Genomic DNA, 15,369 nt, shown 5'->3' with positions numbered 1-15,369 from the left:
CTATTGGTTTCCTGTACATCTCCCTTCATTTCAATTAGTTTAGCCTTCATATGTTCCTCTAATTTGTGACTATGTTCCTCTAATTTGTGACTATAATCTACCAGTTCTGTGAGCATCCTGATAAATAGTGTCTTGAATTGTGCTTCTGAGAGGCTGGCAATTTCTCGGTCGCTTAGAGTTATTGGCTCTGGGACTTTGAGTTCTTCTTGCACCATCTTTTGGGCTGTTCCTGCCTGTTCTGTAGCAGGATCAGAGCCCTAAAGTGTTCACTAGAACAGGGCAACTAAGTCGCTGGGTTGTGACGTTGTATGTGGGGGCGGGGTCAAAGAGGGACATTGGCTTCCCATCTGCCGCCTGCCGCCGAGGCCCCGGCGCCGCAGCCACAACCATCACCAGGCCCACTCGTTTCGTTCCACTGCACGCGAGTGTGCCACCGCCGTCAGCCCTCCACCACTGGGTTTGCCCCCTGTGGCCTGTGTGGTCCCTCTCACTGTGCGCGAATGTGCGACCGCGGTCAGTTTGCCCCACACCCCGACTGGTTCTGGCCTGCCTGCGTGCCTAGGTCGGGGGATCTGTCCTTCCCTACCCTGCTCCGCTGCTGGCTCCACCTCTCTTACGGTCCCCGTTGAAAGGTTCGTAGTTGTCGGACTTCCGTATAATTCCGTTTTCTGGTCTTTGGGTGTGTCCTAGTTCTCCAAACTTTTGCTGTGTTCAAACCTGGTTGTGGAAGAAGGCATAGTGTTTCCACCTATGCCTCCATCTTGGCGGAAGTCCCTCATTCCTTTTGTATTTATTAAATGAAATTCTTCTGCAAGGAAGAGCTGTCCCTTCTCTTTATTTATTTATTTATTCAGTTATTTTTTAATATTAGAATAAACTTCCGGCTATTTATTTTATTCCACGGGTCGTAATCCAATACTGTCATTATTTATTTTTTTAAATTATTTTTTAATATATTTTATTGATTATACCATTACAGTTGTTCTATTCCCCCCTTCATTCCCCTCCACCCTGCACTCTCCCTCCCCCACCTTTAGTTTATGACCACGTGTCTCAACTTCTTTAGATTCTATATTTCCCCCACTATTTTTGCCCTCCCCCTATCTATTTTCTACCTTCCATCTATGCTATTTTCTGTACCTTCTCCCCCTTTCTCCTCCTCCCACTCCCCTGTTGCTAACCCTCCATGTGTTCTTCATTTCTATGGTTCCACTCCTGATCTAGCTGTCCTCTTGGTTTGCTTTTGTTTTAGGTGTGGTTGTTAATAACTGTGAGTTTGCTGTCCTTTCACTGTTTATATTTTTCATCTTCTTTTTCTTATATAAGTCCCTTTAACATTTCATATAATAAGGGCTTGGTGATGGTGAACTTGAATTTGATCTTATCTGAGAAGCACTTTATATGCCCTTCCATTCTAAATGAAAGCTTTGCTGGATAAAGGAATTTTGGATGTAGGTCTTTGGATTCCATGACTTGGAATACTTCTTTCCAGCCCCTTCCTTCCTATAAGGTCTGTTTTGAGAAATCTGCTGACAGTCTGATGGGAACTCCTTTGTAGGTGACTGTCCCCTTATCTCTTGCTGCTTCTAGGATTCTCTCCTTCATTTTAATCTTGGCTAATGTAATGATGATGTGCCTTGGTGTGTTCCTTCTTGGGTCCAACCTCTTTGGGACTCTCTGAGCTTCCTGGATTTCCTGGAAGTCTATTTCTTTTGCCAGTCTGGGGAAGTTCTCCTTTATTATTTGTTCAAATAAGTTTTCCACTCGTGGCTATTTCTTTTCCCCTTCTGGTACCCCTATAATTCGGATGTTGGAACGTTTAAAGGTGTCCTGGAGGTTCCCAAGCCTCTCCTCATTTTTTTCAATTCTTGTTTCTTCATTCTTTTCTCTTTGGATGTTTCTTTCTTCCTTCTGGTCCACTCCATTGATTTGAGTCCCAGTTTCCTTTCCATCACTGTTGATTCCCTGTGCATTTTCCTTCATTTCAATTAGTTTAGCCTCATATGTTCCTCTAATTTGTGACTGTAATCAACTTGTTCTGTGAGCATCCTGATCAGCAGTGTTTTGAACTGTGCATCTGATAGGCTGGCTATTTCTTGGTCGCTTAGAGTTATCCGCTCTGGGGCTTTGAGTTTTTCTTGAGCCATATTTTGGACTGTTCGTGCCTGTTACGTATGTGGAGCAGAGCACTAGGTGTTCACCAGAGCAGGGCAACTCATTCGCTCGGTTGTGACGCTGTATGTGGGAGCGGGGTCAAAGGAAAGCAATGGCGGTCGCCTCTGCGGTTTCCCACCACCAGGCTGTGCATTTGTCCCACTGTGCCTGAATATGCAACTGTGGTCAGCCTGCCGCCTTGCACACTCACTGGGTTCACCCGCTGAGGCCTGCTCGGTCCGTCTCACTGCTCACTACTCTGCTGCTTTATCTGTGTGCGAATCTGTGACCACGGCCATCCTGCCCCGCACCCTCACTGGGTCCGCACTGCGACCCCAGGTGCCTCTGGGTATCTTTCCTGCCTGACCCTGGTCCGCTGCTGGCTCCACCCCTCTTACTGGTCCGGTTGAACGGTTTGTTGTTGTCGGACTTCTGTATAGTTGAATTTTCTGTTCTTTGGCTGCGTCTTTGTTTACTAAACCTTTGTTGTATTCAAACTTGGTTGTGGGAGAAGGCACAGTGTTTCCACCTATGCCTCCATCTTGGCGGAAGTCTCCAATACTGTCATTATTTAGTTTGTTGCTCTAACTTTTCTAATTTTGATCATTGGAAGTTCCTTCAAGTTAGCTTTCCTTTCCTTTCAGCATGTTCCTATCATTTTGTAAGAACTTCTTTTATTTTGCTTATGTGGATTATTTGGGGGAGACTGTTGAAGAGACCATTTACAAAGGTATTGGCAGGATTATGGGAATTAACAGAGGATGTTGAGTTATCCAGGAATAGCAACAGCAGGATTTTATTCATACTTATAGGTCCAAAGGTGGAAGAAATGATCTTACCAGAGTGTGGGAAGGGCCCTTGCCATAAAAAAGAGCCGCTACTCCCTTGGGGTCAGGATGGTGCTACCTTCATGACAGAGGATTGGCTGAGAGGCCTTCAGCTGCCTTCTCAGCACCCTCCATCTTGGACTTGTATCATTAGGCAATGTGGTGGTTTCCTTGTGTTAGTTTCCTGGAAATTGTGCCTCTGTCCACCTTTCCACATAGCTGGGCAGGGAGCTGGTGTGATAAGGTGAGAGGTACCATTTCCTGTTGCATGTTTTTTTTTGAAAACTCTGGTTAGTTTCCAGAGCCATCTCCCAATCATCAACATTCTGGACAATGCCCTGGAGCCTGAAGATTGTCAGTGCCAGGTGCGATGACGTTAGTTCCAGGATAGAAACTGCCCCCGGAAAGGGAGTGGCCTGCAACTCATCAAACTGGGTAGGCAGGTGTCATGAGGAGCAGGCAGCTCTAAAGTTTTGGTGCTGCAAAGGAGGAGCCCTGGAAGTGGCTCAGGCTGAAGCTTCCAGGATGTCAGTGTGGGTGCACTTGGAGTACAATTCTTACTGACCCTCAATCCTGGCCTGGGGCTGGGTGAGGTTTGAGAGCTGACTCTAAGCAAGTTAGAGCAAATAGAAGGTGCACCCTGATCTTTCCTGTGGATTTCTCCCTCCAGTTCAAAGCTCTTTCTCAAAGAGACTATTCTCAGGACACGGTTTTAGGGACATAGCTTGGGCACCTACATGGCATGTTTTTCAGGGGTAACCCAGTAGGCTCAACTGGGGTGAGGATACCCTTACTCACTTGTCCTTAGAGGTCTAGGAAGTTTCTTGGCCCCCTTAAGAATTCTCTTGACTCTTCCAGTGAGGACAGAGCTCCCTCACGCCTTACCAGTCCTGGAACTGTGTTCTGGAAAGCCGGAGGGCTGTAGGGCAGGCAGGCAGGGGACAGAGGCCTTCCTAGTTTTCCCTTAGAGCAGAGTCCCTTGTAGCCACACTCTCACTGGCTCCTGAGAGTGAGAGGCTGAGGAACTGGGTGACTCATCCTATTTCTGGGAAAGAAAGGATCAGAGGTTCCAGTGGACTTATTTATGACTGAGATTTGAATGGGGAGGTGATGTGAGAAACATACAAGGGCTTGACAAAATTTAGCAAAGTCTCAGACAGCAGCCCATGAGGAATCCATTAATTTTTCTACTTAAATAACAATAAAAAATCCTTCATTCCAAAGCCACAAATGAATTAACACCATCTGCTCATCTCCTGGCCAAAGACTACAATTCCAGGAAGCAAAAGAGGGGAGGTCTGTGTGGCTGACATGTGATGATGGTAGGTCATGAGCAGCTGTTTATTCTCAGCGACTACATCCACGTCAACTCATTTCAGGGACTTGCTGTTCTTTACATGGCAGAAAGGAAACTAACTCCCATTCTGTGTACAGCAGTCACTCTCTCTTTTGCTTTTTGACTAACACATGGTGACCCTAGCTCAGTCCTCCCTAGAACTCCATGATTAGCCCAGGGGCAAAGCAAAGCCAGGTCTCAACAGTGACCTACCTCACAGAAAGCCTCTGCCTGGCAAGGCAAGAAAATAAACAGAATTAAGGAACTACAGTTTCACTTGGTTAAACAAACAAATAAACAAACAAACAAACTCCTTTCTGTTCTCCAGAAGTGAGCTTCTCAGTAACAATTGTCTGCCTCTGCCCACATGAATAGCTTGTCACCTGGATTTGCAACAAAATTCTGGAGGTGGGGCTTTGATATGAATTCTAACCCTCTGGTTTCAGCACATGTCCTCACCATGTTGTAAAAGTGTGTGTGTGTGGTGGGGCGGGGGGTGACTATAACCACTTCTGGACAAGAAGTTGTTTAGGGAGGAAAAAACTCCAATGAGTTTGCTGTGAGTGCAACCATAGCCACACCTCAGCCTGAAAGGTCCTTCCAGAGAGATAAGGAACTGGACAACAAAAATCACAGGTCGCCCAAGCCTCCAGAGGTGAAATCGAAACTTCATGTTTATTTTAGTCTCTTGAAGCCACAGGGTTGAGGATTTAAATCATAGCTCTCCTACTCAGAATCAGAACTGCTGGATCAGAGTGGAAAACTGAAATCCCCGTCCAATCACCATGCCTTCTGTTCCCACCGGAGGACAAGACAGAGATAATACCCTAATAATGCATGAGAGTTACCCAGTGGCACCCACCAGATGCTTTTAACTAGATAATTTTAACTTCACAACATCTTTCTGGGGTAGGAAGCAGACACAATCCTTTTTTAAAATTTTTATTTTCACTGATTAGGGTGGTCCTGGGACGCTAAATATCAAATAGCAACTAAAAGTCAGTTAGGACCTGTCTTGGTCTTGGCCCTCCCCCCATACCAGGCACTTCTTCCTAAACATCTTCAAGCACTCAGTTTCTGGGGTCTTTCACTTTCACACCCAGGCTGCTGTGATGAACTCCTTGGCACTGCTCACATGGGTTGGCATGCCATTTCCACCATCCCCAACCTGGGGCTCTCTGTGGAAGGTGATCTAATCCAGGGCCACCCAACACCTATGAGTAGTCTTAGGCAATTCTCAAGATGGTGAACAAGTAGGGTTTCTAGAACTTAGGGCAGAAATGCTCAAAGTTTGTCACACCTCTAGAACATGTTACGAATACAAATATATGTCAAAAATGTGGAGAAACTGGAACCCTCATACATTGCTGGTGAGACTGTTAAATGGTGTAGCTGCTATGGAAAACAGTTTGGCTGTTCCTCAGAAAGGTAAACATAGCCATGACTGGTGTGGCTCAGTTGGGCATTGTGCTGCAAAGCAAAAGGTCGCCAGTTCCATTCCTGGTCAGGGCACACACATGCCTGGGTTGCAAGTTCGGCCTGCAGTCAGTGCATGTATGAGAAGCAACTGATCAATGTTTCTTTCCCTTTCTCCCTGCCTTGCCCTCTCTCTGAAATAAATAATACATAAAATCCTTTTTTAAAAAGGTTAAACATAGAGTTATCATATGACTCAGCAATTCTACTCTTGGGTATTGTGGATGAAAAAGGGGCCATATACTAAACCTGACAAGCTCAAGCTCAGGACAGGTGTTACAAACTCAGAGACCTAAAGCAGTAATCACACAGGATGGTCTGAAATGAAAACTTCCTAACTAAAAGCACATGTGGTGGGTAGTCACATTCTAGGCCAGTATCTTCCTTGACAAAGATCAATCTTTACCTTAACTGAGCCTATCCATTGTTTTCTTGCATCTATGATAACACACTTTTGGAATGTTAGGGTAATGTCCTTTTCCACACCCTTCAGGGTATATAATCTTCCACCAGAGGAAGAGACCACAGAATTCATCACTGTTATCTTGTCCAAATACCATCTCTATGTGCTGTAAATGTTAGTTAACTCTCCTGTATCTACCAATGTAAAAGAAGTATGTATCTCTTCATTTTACTCTTTCTCCAATCTCAGAGATTTCTCCACTTTACTTTCTTCCACCTTTCTAATCTACCATTAATAAATTTCATTGGTGTAACTCTCCTTTACACCTCTTCTTTTCATTGTAACATGTAAAATAAACTGTAAAACTGCCATTCTCTGGAGAATTTTCTCAATCCTTTGAGATTTTGCTTCTCGACAATTGTCATCAACCACTGTGGCTTAAATAAACTCATAAAAATTCTCAACAGGTTTGGATGTTTCTTATGTGTACAATATATACCCAAAAGAAGTGAGAACAGCCCTGGCTGGTGTAGCTCAGTGGATTGAGCGTGGGCCTATGAAGCAAAGGGTCGCCGGTTTGATTCCCAGTCAGGGCACATGCCTGGGTTGCGGGCTAGGTCCCCAGTGGGGTACACATGGGAAGCCACCACACACTGGTGTTTCTCTCCCACTCTTTCTCCTTCCCTTCCCCTCTCTCTCTGTAAAAAAAAAAGAAGAAGTGAGAACATATGTCCATACAAAAACTTGTATATGAATGTTCATACAAGCATTATTCAGAACAGCCAAAAAAATGGAAAGAGCCCAAATATCCACCAATTCATGAATGGATAAACAAAATGTGATTTGTACAATGTACAATGGAATGTTATTCAGCAATATAAAGAAATGAAGCACTGACATGCTACAACATGGATGAACCTTGAAAACATTCTGCCGAGTGAAGAAGCCAGACACACAAGACCACATATTATATGGTTCTATGTGTATGGCATGTCCAGAATAGGCAAATCCATAGAGACAGAAAGTGGATTAATGGTTTCCAGGGGCTAGAGATGGGGGGAACGGAGAGCGACTGACTGCTAGTGGGTGTGGAATTTCCTTTTGGGGTCATGAAAATGTTTAACATTAGCTAGTGGTAGTGGTTGAAAAACTCTATGAATATACTAAAAGCTATGGACTTGTACACTTTAAAAAGGTGAATTTTATGGCATATGAACTATATCTTAGTTATCAAAAATACAAATGCATTGTCCCACTCTCAGAGATACCGGTTTAGCAAGTCTGAGATGGGACCCGGCACCTGCCTTTTTGGTAAAATGCCCTAAAAGTTAGGGACATCAGTTTTGTCCCCAAGAAGCTCAGTTACCCTAGGGAAACACAAGAATCTCTTAGAGGACAATTCTGGGTCAAACAGTGTGATCCTAGAAGAGAGTACATACTATACTTGGGAGAGAGGACAACATGAGTCAAGGCAGCCTGGGGCAGGTAAACTGAGCTGACTCCTGGGGGATGGACGGGATTACACAGACAGAAGGGACACATTCCAGACAGGAGAAAGGGCCTGGCCCAGACTAGGAGAGTGGGAATGAGCATGGCATGTGCCAAGAGTGGTTTGGGCTGTGCTCTACTGACTTAGAAGGTGAAATCGGGGGAGTTGGGGAAGACAGGTTTGGAGGAGTGGGCTGGGGTCCTCCCTAAACGCCAGGATGCATTGTGGGAGATGTGGAGCCAAACACAATTACATTCACGTGAAGAGAGCCGAGTTTTAGGAGAAATAGACAGATGTTTATGTAAAAATGGATTGTAAGCAAGCACTGGCAGTAAAAGGCTGACAGAGCACCTCAGGCAAGAACTCTGAGAACTGAAATGGTGTAAATGCAGAACCAGCTCACAATGGTCCCATACTGCATAACAAGATACTGAGTTGCTTTTCAGAGACAACAGACCAAAAGCACAAATCACGCAGTGGAATCCTGCATGTAGGAGAGAACTTGGACCTCCAGCTGCACCCAGACCAAAACTTCACCCCCCTGCCCCACTCACCCACCAAAGGCCCAAGATATAACCAAAACTTGAACACCAGAACCGTTTCAGAAGCAGAGGGTCCATTGTCCAGAAAGATTCTTTCATGATGTTCCTTACCATTAATGACCAAGCTCCAAAGTCCCTCAATTAAAACCTGCCCACCAGTGCCTCTGCGTTCCCTTATATCCTAGACCACGGAGATCAGGCTCTTGAGCCTTAGCTTGTCATTAGCCAATCTTTCTACATTGCAATTCTCGGTGTTTAGTGGTTGGATCTGTTAGCGCTCTGCAAGTGCTTGGGTGGATGAACTTTCTGCTCTGTATCAATGGTGAAGGTCTGGACCAGTGACTTGATGAGGGACAGGAGGGGAACACTCAAACTCAGAGTTTAAAGGGAATTGGCATGAGATTAGCTAATGGAAAATGAAAGAAAGAGAAGAATCAGAGAGAAGCCTACATGATTGCAGACTCAAAAGGAGGAAACATGGCTGCTTCCAGAGTAACACCAGGACCTGGTATAAATCTCAGCTGTACAGCTTTTGGTTGTGTCCTATGAGCCCTCTGTGGCTGGTTTGTTTGTTTGTTTACCTCTCTGTGCTTTAATCTTCCCAACACTAAAATTCAAATAACAATTGTAGCTATCCCATAGGTTGTCATGATGAGTAACTCAGAATATTTGTGTGAAACAAAGGGAACACTAAAGAATTGAAGAGTGGAAAAGAGGTTTGTTTTCTCTCTTGCATTTCTATAGGCCACCTTCTCTCAGGAAAGCCTGAGGTGCCATTTGCTTGAGAATAGGGAGGGTTTCTCCAAATTTCTGGAGTGAATAAAAAGTCAATTCTGAGTAAAAATAAACAAGTGAGACTACATCAAACTGAAAAGTTTCTGCACAGCAAAGAAGAGTACCAACAAAACAAAAAGGCAACCTACTGAATGAGAGAAGATATTTGCAAATGTCAATACAAGCAATATCCAAATCTGTAAGAATTTTTTAGTTTATTTGAGCCAGACAGATGACAATAACTGGGAAGCAAAATCCCTAGGGATTGACAACATGCTACAGAAAATTGCAATTTTACCACTTATTTAATACATCAGAATTAAAGCAGAAGACCAAAGAGGGTTACGTGAAATCCATTGGTGATAGATTATGGGGAGGTAGTAGAAAGCAAAGGGAGGAAACCTCTGGGGTTGAATAAAAGATTAAATGATAGACACATACTTCTTTTACACAGGTGGGTACAGGATAGTTAATGGCCAACACTTAACATGATAATAGCAATGGTATGGGACTTGTGGTCTCTGCTCTGGTGCCTGTACTTGAGGGGTCTGGAAAAAAATTACTTTGTTATTCCAGAGGCGTATCAGGTGTGTTATCTCAGATGCAAAAGGACAACAAATAGGCTCAGTTTAGGTGAAGATTGACCTGTTAAGGAAAAATACCTCTCTAGGACATGACTATCTGCTTTGAACTAGTTAGGAAGTTTTACTTTCAGACCGTCCTACCTGATTACTCTGGTCTCTGAGTTTGTAATGCCATCACAGAGGCCTCCCCAGAGCTTGTCAGGTTTAGCAGGTGGCCCTTTTTTCATCTGCACAAATCATATATCCGATAGGGGCCTAATATCCGAAATATACAAAGAACTCATACAATTCAATAGCAAAAAGCAAAAACAAAAATAAAGGATTTGATTAAAGCATACCCAAAAGATCTGAATAGACATTTTTGGTAAACATACAGATGGCTAACAGGCTGATGAAAAAAATGCTTAACATCACTAACCTTTAGGAACATGTAAATCAAAACCACAGTGAGGTAACTATCAACTAACACCCGTTAGGGTGGTTATTATCAATAACACATGAAATAACAAGTGTTGGTGAGGATGAAGAAACAAGGGAACTACTGTGTGTCAGGGTGGGCGGGGATAGGAGGAAGCTCCAGCTGGACTTTGCCAAGACCGACATCCTCGCAGGAACCTGAGTCTGAGGAAGAGACCACCAATGCTGTATTGCTGCTTTGTTCAGAGGGCACCAATCCCCAGCTCCCACGGGGAGCCAACAAAAATAAAACCCCACGACATTCCCTGCTTGGGGGGCCACTTCCCTGGCCTCGCTCTGCAGACTGGGGAACCTCGTCCGGGCGCACAAACCCCAGTAAAGCTCTTTATTGCCTGTTTTATGGCTGATTGGTATTTCTTTCTTGGTGGAGCCTAAGAACACCTTTCACTGTGCACTGTTGGTGAGAAGGTAAATTGGTGCAGCCACTATGGAAAACAGTATGAAGGTTCCTAAATTTTTTTAATAAAATGATTTTTTATTCAGCAATTCCACTTCTGGTTATTTATCTGAAGACAATGAAAACACTAATTTAAAAAGATATATGCAGTCTTCGCCAAGAGTTATCATGGTTTCCTGCTTCAACAGTGCTTGAACAGAACCCGGCGCTCTACCCCCATCCCAGTCAGCCAGCCAGATCCATCCTGCCACCTCCTCACAGCCACCTCCTCACAGCGACCTCAGACCACCCCAAGGCCCCTGCTACTGCTCTAGCACCTTGAAGCTGCTGCCCATCATGACGACTGTGTCCACCTCACAGGTGCACCAGAACTCTGCCGCCAGGACTCAAAGGCCACCATCAACCGCCAGATCAACATGGAGCTCTACACTTCCTATGTCTACCTGTCTATGTCTTGCTACTTTTGAAACCAGAAAACACACCGGCATTCATGCTGCCTGTCACATGTCAAACCCAATAAGCAGAGACAGAGACTGAATTATTATGGGTACTTCATTCAGATGGCTGTCAATCTGAGAAGACAGTGGGTCTGCACCCCCCAAAAAACCATCTTACATTTTCTTTTCAGGCCAGACTTTTATAACAGAGAACAAAGTGTGGTGAAGCTTTTTAGAAATTCAGAGAAAATTAGATAAAAAAAACTGCAGTATTTTTGCCCTGGGCAGTTAGCTGCTCCCAGGGAAGGGAAGTTATTTGTCCCTCCCTGGAACACAATGGCCCGCATACCTCCACTTGTCCTCAGGCAGTGGTCTTCAGCAGTGCTCTAGGAGATTGGCTGTCTCTCCCAGGAGCCTGGATGGGCCTTATCTGTAGTTTCTGAAACAAAAGCTTTAACATATGCATTTTTACCAGGCTTATAACTATTTACCTTAAACTAAAATTTTCCAACTCTTGAATCCACTATCACTTTGACGGTGGAGATGTGGCTTTGAAGAATTGTGCCAAATATTTTCTTCACCGATCTCATGAGGAGAGGGAACATGCTGAGAAACTGATGAAGCTGCAAAATCAATGAGGTGGCCAAATCTTCCTTCAGGCTATCAAGATACCAGACTGTGATTAGGAAAATGGGCTGAATGAAATGGAGTGTGCATTACATTTGGAAAAAAGTGTGGATCAGTCACTATTAGACTTTCATAAACTGGCCAATGAAAAAAATGACCATTTTTTTTCTGGGTTGCCAGTTTGATTCCCAGTTAGGACATATTTCTGGGTTGTGGGCCAGGTCCCCAGTAGGGGGCACATGAGAGACAATCACATATTGATATTTGTGTGACTTCATTGAGCTCAGTACCTGGATGAACAGGTGAAATCAATCAAGAGTTGGGTGACCACGTAACCAGCCTGCGCAGGTTGGGGGCCCCTGAATGTGGCACGGCAGAGGATCTCTTTGACAAGCACGCTCTGGGAGACAGTACAGAGAGCTCAACCTTAGGCTGCCTTCCCAAGGCCATGGGAGTTGGGGTGAGACTTCCCTGGTCACCAAAGTAGTGTGTGCTTGTTGGAGTTACCTTTACCTTTCCTATAACTTGTACCAAATTACCCACTTATGTCCTTCATTTGTACCATTCCTTCAAATAAAATAATTTGGTACTCCCCAAAATATATGCACCCCTACATTTATTACAGCATTGTTCACAATACCCAAGATATGGAAGCAGCCTAGGTATCCACTGATGGATGACTGGATAAAAAAGTTGTGATATCTATATACACAGATACACAATGGAATATTATTCAGCCATAAAAAGAGTGAAATTCTGCCATTTGTGCAACAACATGGATGGACCCAGAGGACATTATGCTGAGTGAAATAAGGCAGATGTAGAAAGACAAATACCATATGATCTCACATGTGGAATCTAAAAAAAGGGGGTGTGGGGAAAGAAATCAACAAAACTCCCCATAAAACCAAGTTCACAGCCCTGGCTGCTGTGGCTATGCCAGCCTGTGGACCAAAAGGTTGTGGGTTTGATTCCCAGTCAGAACACATTTCTGGGTTGTGGGCCAGGTCCCCAGTTGGGGGCATGTGAGAGACAACCACACATGATGTTTCTCTTCTTCTCTTTCTCCCTCCTTTACCCTATCTAAAAATAAATAAATAAAATCTTAAATTAAAAAAAAAACAAGTTCATAAATATAGAGAATTGGATTGGTGGTTGCCAGAGGCAGAGGCGGGGGGGAGGTGGTGGTAAGAGAAATACTTGAAGGGCATTAGAAGGTACAAACTTTCAGTTATAAAGTGAATAAATCCTTCAATGTACAGCATGGAGACTGTAGTTAATAATACTGTATCGTATATTTGAAGGTTGCTAAGAGAGCAACTCTTAAAAGTTCCCATCAGGAGAAAAAGGATTTGTAAATATGTATGGTGATGGAAGTTAACTAGACTTAGTGAAGTGATTATTTCATAATGAATACAAATATTGAATATCTGAAACCAATATAGTGTTATATGTTAATTATACTTCAATATTAATAATAATTAATCCTGGAGAATTCAGATCACAATAGTTTATCCATGATGGAGAGATAATACTCCTTCCATCAACACTGGTCAGACTCTGCCCCAGATGGTGTGGCTCAGTGGGTTGAGTGCTGACCTGTGAACCAAAGGGTTGCTGGTTCGATTACCAGTCAGGGCACATGCCTGGATTACAGGCCAGGTTTCCTGGTGTGTGGCACTGGGGCACACAAAAGGTAACCACACATTGATGTTTTTTTCCTTCTCTTTCTCCCTTTCTCTAAAAATAAATTAATAAAACCTTAAAAAATAAAACAAAACATTGATCAGACTGCAACTCTTGTTGCCTTAGAGTACATATGACCTACAGGAAGTAAAAATCCCAATGTTTACCCCACCACTCCCCAGATAGAGGCAGAGCCAGAAGAGGCATAGCAGTGGGTCCTAAGGTCACTTTTCCGGACATAGGGCCAAAGAAAGGGTGGAAAGTTGGAAAAGTTGAAAAGAAAGGCCTTTGGTTCAATTCACATTTGGGACCCTGAGAGGAGTGTGTGTCACACTACCTCCCCTACCCCAACACACTTCAGGTCCACATGGGAATGTCTTCGAGGTACAGCATGTTGCCATGGAGGGCATAGGAGTGTAGCCATCCAAGATTGTCCTCCAGTGATTCATGGCCTGGACAGAAAGTTCTATTCTGGTTGGATTTTGGCCAGGAAGAGTGAGTCACATTATACGTAAAAGTTTACGAGTAAACATCTATTGAGCCCCTAGAAAGTTCTGCCTGGGAAATATACTGAGAGTGGTACACAGGTGAACAACAATTTAAACTCTCAAAAAATGATCCTTTAAGCCAAGCTTGCTGAGTTCACTGATGAATAGGGTGGTGAGACCCATACATTAAGGAAGACTAGGTCAGAAGCCTGGGAGTGCCCCCAGCCAAACAGTAGATACAGGACAGAGTCAGAGAAGAGACCGGAAGTGTAGCAGGAAACCAGGAAAAGCACTCTGTCAGAGAAGTGGCGGGGGTGGGAAGAGGCCAGAGATTCAATACTGATGTTCAATTCCATAAGTGCCTGGTGCATGCCCACTGCACTGGGGGGCCAAGTTAAGCTCTTCCCCGGGGAAAGAGCTGTGTTCTTTGTTTGCCTCTGAGCACTCTGCTCTCCTCACCTTTCGGGGGGGGGGTGGGAAGCTGAATTCTCCAGGCCTTGAATGTCCTCTTTTCTGAGGGAACTGGAACACTTCTGTCGGATCCCAGGCTGACAGGAAAGCAGGTCCCAATTCTGGAGGCCGCCCAGGACCTTACTGGTAGAGTCCCTGTTGAGGCCACATCTGCCTTAGGTGGGACAGGTGAGTCAGGACCTTCAATAGCCCAGGGGAGCACTCCCTGTCAGCAGAGAGCTTGAGTCCTGGCTACTGGCCAGAAAGCATGGGAGCAACTCAGCAACTCAGTTCCCTTCCACTTCTCTGGCAACCTGGGCAGGGTGGCCCAATCCAGGTGTCATCATAGCAGAGGCCGTGGGAGTGCCCAAGGGCAGTGGGCAGGTCACTTACATGGCCAGGCCTGCCTGGTCCAGATCCATGAACTGGGCCAGAAGGGTGTGCCAGGCAATTAACTTGGGATGGCAGGGTGGCAGTAGCTGTGTGCACAACCCCTGATTTCCACATGACTTGCCGCTTCTTGTTCTTCCTGTCTGGGGTAATTTTAGTTCCTTGTTTGGTTGTTACTTTCAGTAACACTAGGACTGAAAAAGGAAATTAAAAAGAAATAACCCTCTATTTGGACTCAGGAAGACATTTGGGGATGGATTTTCAAGTCCCTGGTTAAGAAAGAAATAATGGGGACCTCACTTTCTGAGGCTCTTCGATAGTCTAAGAATTATAGAAATGACAAATGTTTTTCATGTGACATATTCACCTCTGTGACACAACGTAGATGTGGAACTGTGTCATTTACCAAGTTTTTTGACTTTTTTTAAGATATCAAACTCTTGTGTTTCCTGTCAATTTTCGTGTGTAAAAGTTGTTTGCTCAAATTGTCAAAGTAGACAATTCACTCTGGCATTCAAAGCCACTATAATGTGCTCCTAGAATGGCAAAAATCAATCTTCTCCCCAAATACCCAGTGACATAAACTCCAAGCTTGTTCATTTTTTGTCTATCCATCCACCCAGTAACCAGTTTTTCAGCATAAAACTTGTATCAATATATTGCTTGAAGCTGGGATGCACAGGTGAGCAATATAGGGCAGGAAGGGAAAAATAGAAATAAACTCACCATTCTGTTTCAAAGTGTTATACTAGATGCTGCAGATACTGTCAGTGGCCCACCAGTATCCCCTGAGTCCCCCTGAGCCCACATGCTGCTGTGGTAGCCAGGTTAC

General features: G+C 44.3%; 1 pseudogene; it reads left to right on the top strand.

Annotated features, from left to right (window-relative positions):
* Positions 1 to 10,795: 10,795 nt before the first annotated feature.
* Positions 10,796 to 12,010, top strand: LOC118994506 (ferritin heavy chain-like; annotated as a pseudogene).
* Positions 12,011 to 15,369: the final 3,359 nt, after the last annotated feature.

The sequence above is a fragment of the Sturnira hondurensis genome, unplaced genomic scaffold (genome assembly GCF_014824575.4).
Source record: "Sturnira hondurensis isolate 20B ecotype Veracruz unplaced genomic scaffold, ASM1482457v3 Scaffold0009449, whole genome shotgun sequence".
Lineage (NCBI taxonomy): Eukaryota > Metazoa > Chordata > Mammalia > Chiroptera > Phyllostomidae > Sturnira > Sturnira hondurensis.
This window is presented reverse-complemented; position numbering and strand designations above follow the sequence as displayed.